The sequence below is a fragment of the Microtus ochrogaster genome, linkage group LG1, assembly GCF_000317375.1.
Source record: "Microtus ochrogaster isolate Prairie Vole_2 linkage group LG1, MicOch1.0, whole genome shotgun sequence".
Classification (NCBI taxonomy): Eukaryota; Metazoa; Chordata; class Mammalia; order Rodentia; family Cricetidae; genus Microtus; species Microtus ochrogaster.
In genome coordinates, this window is record NC_022027.1 from 16805370 (window position 1) to 16810071 (window position 4702).

At 33.7% G+C, this 4702-nt stretch overlaps 1 pseudogene; it reads right to left on the reverse strand.

Moving 5' to 3' along the window:
- The window catches only part of LOC101995380, an 8917-nt pseudogene extending 4546 nt beyond the window's left edge, over nucleotides 1-4371 (reverse strand).
- Nucleotides 4372-4702: the final 331 nt, after the last annotated feature.

Consider the following 4702-nt stretch of genomic DNA (forward strand, 5'->3'; position numbering starts at 1 on the left):
ACCTGGCACTAGTGAAGTTCCCAGTAATCCACAAGGATGACCCTAACTAAGACCCTGAGCAATAGAGGAGAGGGTGCCTGAATTTTTCCCAGTTTTCTGAGAAACCACCATACTGATTTCCAAAGTGGTTGTACAAGTTTGCATTGTCACCAGTATGGGGGACTGTTTTCTTTACTCTGCACCCTCTCCAGCATATGCTATCATTGTTTGTTTGTTTGTTTGTTTATCTTAGTCATTCTGACTAGTGTAAGTTGGTATTTGAGAGTTGTTTTGTATTTCCCAGATGGCTAGGAAAGTTAAACATTTCCTTTAGTGTCTTTTGTCCATTTGAGATTTTTCTGTTGAGAATTTTCCGTTTAGATCTGTAACCAACCCATTTTTTTTAAATTGGATTATTTGGCATTTTGATGTCTAATTTCTTGAGTTCTTTATGTATTTTGTAGATCAGTCCTCTGTCTGATGTGGATGAAGATCTTTTCCCATTCAGCAAGTTGCCTTTTTGTCTTATTGACTGTGTCCTTTGCTTTACAGAAGCTTCTCAATTTCAGGAGGCACCGATTATTTATTATTGCACTCAATGTCTGTGCTACTGGTGTTATATTTAGGAAGTGGTCTCCTGTGCTCATGCATTGAAGGCTACTTCTCACTTTTTCTTCTATCAGGTTCAGTATAGTCAGATTTATATTGAGGTCTTTACTCCATTTGGACTTGAGTTTTATGCATGGGGATAGATATGGATCTATTTACATTCTTCTACATGTTTACATCTAGTTATGCCATCTCATTTTGTTGAAGAGGCTTTCTTTTTTCCATTGTATAATTTTAGCTTCTTTGCCAAAAATTGGGTGTTCATATTTGTGTGAATTAATTAATATCAATGTCTTTGATTTGATTCAATTGGTCAACGTGTCTGTTTTTATACCAATACCAAGCTGATTTTATTACTGTAGTTCTATGACAGAGTGTGATGTCAGAGATGGTGCTTTCTCTGGAAGTTCCTTCATTGTACAGGATTGTTTTGGCTATCCTGTTTTGTTTTGTTCTGTTTTATATGAAGTTGAGTATTGTTCTTTCAAGGTCTGTGAAGAATTGTATTAGGATGTTGATGGGAATTGCATTGAATCTGTAGATTGCTTTTGATGGGATTATCATTTTTAATTTTTATTCTACAGATCCAAGAGCATAGGAGATCTTTCCATTTTCTGATTTCTTATTCAATTTCTTTCTTCAAAACTTACAGTTCTTGTCAAACAGGTCTTTCACTTTTTTGGTTAGTGTTACCCCCCAAGATATTTTATTGTATTTGTGGCTATTATGAATTTATTAATTAATATTTCTCTGATATCATTCTCAACTTCTTTATCATTTGTATATAGGAGGGCTATAGATATTTTTGAGTTGATTTTGTATCCTGCCACATTACTGAAGGTATTTATTATCTGTAGGATATTGGGTCTCCTAGAACTGGAATTACAGACAATTGCAAGCTGCCATGTGGTTACTGGGAATTGAGGGAATCAACTTTCCTTCGGACATCTGCTTGTGGGAAGAAAAAGAAATACACTTATTGGCAAAACTGAATGAAGTGTAGAAATGTTGGACTCAGATGAACTCCTGTCCTAATCAAAAATTCATTGCCTTTATCTTACCCAATCAGAAGCTAACCACTTGAGGAGGTTTGGTTATGTATGTGACAGGGATCCATCAAGTGTCATTCTTATCTCCCAAAGAGAACTGAAAAGAGAAGAACAAGGGCTTGAAACTGAAGCTGGAGGTTAGCAGGAGACTTCCACAAGGAAATGGTAGTATATTAGACATCTGACTCAGGACCTCTGCTCTTAAGTGCTGAGCAATTTTTAGGCTATATGACCTTTGCATAAACGCTGGCAAGGGAAAATTTTTTATTGCATTCAAGCTAGTTACCCTTTAATTATGTATTTCTTTTTGTGATTTCCTAGAAAAAAAGATTTAACTCTTTGAACAGGGGCAGATTGAACTTGAATAAGAACTACATTTTTTAGAAGATTTGGTTAGCTAAACAAGTATTTTATTAGAATATTATTTAATAATTTAATATAATTTAAGTATTAGAAAGAAAAACACTACATTATAGGTATGTGAGAATTCCAAAATGTCTTTACATCTGACATGAATTATTAGTATATTTGTGTTCATACTCTAAGCATTATGTGTGTGCCATATTTACACATGCATACTTTGATTTTTACCCTATTCAAACACCAGGGTAGAATTTGCATCTACCTCCTTTGCTCAATTTGAGTCTTTTTAAAGTAGCTAAGCAAAGATTTAAAAATAAAAATAGCATCCTGTGAAATAGCTGAATCCAAAATAGAATCGGTGTGAAACCAAGAGATAAAAATAGGAATTTCATAACCTCTCAAATCTAAAACGCTTTAAACAGCTTTTCGTGTGTTTGACAAAATCATGTCTGTCTTACTGACTTAAGGCTACCTTTTAAGGATGATTTTTACACTCCATGAACAAAATAACACAAACACACATGAGAAAACCTGTTTTAATTTTATATTTGTATAAGATTCATGAGTTATTATTTGATACTGTTGTCTCCAGTTTGCACTCTATAAATGAAATTTCGCAGATGAACTGTGATGTGAGAGCATGCACTTGTGTGTTAGAGACTGTAATTTTGTGGGCTTCATCTCATGTTCTCACCAATAAAATCTCCCCTCAAATGCAATGTACAATAAAATGTAGTCTCATATCTCTGATTTCAAAAGTCGCCAGGACTCCACTTCCTTAAACAGAGGCATGAGACAGCATCTATATTATGATAGCTGAATGTAAGGCACATGAAAAGCAACAAAATTAAAGGTTGTATGTAAAATCAAATGTGTAATGAATTGAGGGTGGTTATCTCAGCACTTAGCAATAACACATCACACTGCTGCATGCAGTGTGGTTCATAACCCACAGTATGCACACACTGTTCCAGGCATGCTTTCCTGCCATGGAACAATAATGAACACTGCTTGAAATGCCTGGCCTCAGGTTGGAGGCTATTGTATATTAGGGGTTGAGGTGTTTATACTTCACATGCAAAGTATTTTCTCTTGTGCAAACATAATGTTTTAATTACAGAAACCCAAAATGTTATTGTCTTCTATCATTATTCCTCACCATGCATGTTCCAATAAAACTAGTATACCTTAAAAAAAATAAAAAAAAAAACAAACTAGTATACCTTTGGCTTGTAGTATGATGGGTTTTAAAGATTTCCATTTGGTTTGCTAACTTTAGTCTCCTAAAAAAGATTAATTTTGAATTAATGTAGTATTTTTGGTATTTATTTTGCTATTTGAAGTGGCATTGACTATTATAAGTTTTAACAAATCATTCAATTCTGATAGACTTTGAAGACACGCTACAGCTCCAAAAAGTCAAATTTCCTTATGTAAAAATATGTAATCATGTCTATTTCATTTAGCAACAAATTGCTTTCATCATTAAAAATGATAAAATCATGTGCATACCAAAGACTTAAAATATATTTTTTTAGATTTTATCAGTAAACATTTGATTTGTGTACTTAATTTTGCATTATTCACTACATAAGGAGTCTTGTAAAAATATCTTTCAGAAGAAAGGGGGATTTAGTGGAAGCATTTATGGAGTCACTTAGCTAAAATAGTTACTTCAAGACAAATACAACTTTATTTTTGTTGCTTTATAAGGTTACAGGGCCCATCTAACTCCCTATTCTAAGGATCAGCAAAAGCATTTTTACTATGCAGAAGATACCTTCCCCAAAACTTTTCCTGTTGAAGTATGTTGCTAGAATTGAGGTAAAAGTATAAAGATATTCACAGAAGAGAAAAATAAGAAGATTAACACTCATCAATCTCAAGCTGGAACACAAAGATGTGTGTGTGTGTGTGTGTGTGTGTGTGTGTGTGTATGCGTTTACTCAGATATCTTTAATCTATGAGTAATGTCTCTGATCAAATCACTAAAATGCCTGAGACTTATCATTAGAAAGTTCTGCATGATTTTGTACTTTTTCATCAGAAAGAATGTACCTTAAGATATTTAATCCTCAAAATTATATTTCATGTAAATCATCTATATCATTTTGGAGATTACTGAATCAGAGAGTGAAGATATCTAGGAATTGCATAGGTAAAATGACAGAAGAGTGCCAGGAGTCAAGATTAGTATATTTTTATTTCCCTATGATATGACCTATAATCAGAGACAGGGTTATGACAAGAAACTGTCAGAGCCATTAAGTTATTGCTGCTTTTACCCCATTTACCCTATGAGAGCAAGGATGACACACATGACACTTGATAGAGAACACTCACCAGGAAATCCAGTATGATTAATTCTCATTCTGCTTTAAGTAGCTCTTTTTTTGTGAGTGTAGAATTAAGACCAGGAAGTAGGGAGGTGAAGATGTATATGAAGAGGTCACTCTGGTGAGATGAAATATATTTTCTTGAAGCAATTAAAAAATAACAAGTACACAAAGAAATGTTCAGCAATAGAAGCCAGGAGGTAGAATAAACACTTTCTGGTTATGTACACCATTTGGTACAATTGAACAAAGTGCTTGAATTTGGTGTTGTTGAACATTTATTACTGGTATTTTCTTATGTTCCATGGTAGTTCCTTCTCTTACTTTTGGTCTGAACATTAACACATGCAATACTAAGTACCTGTT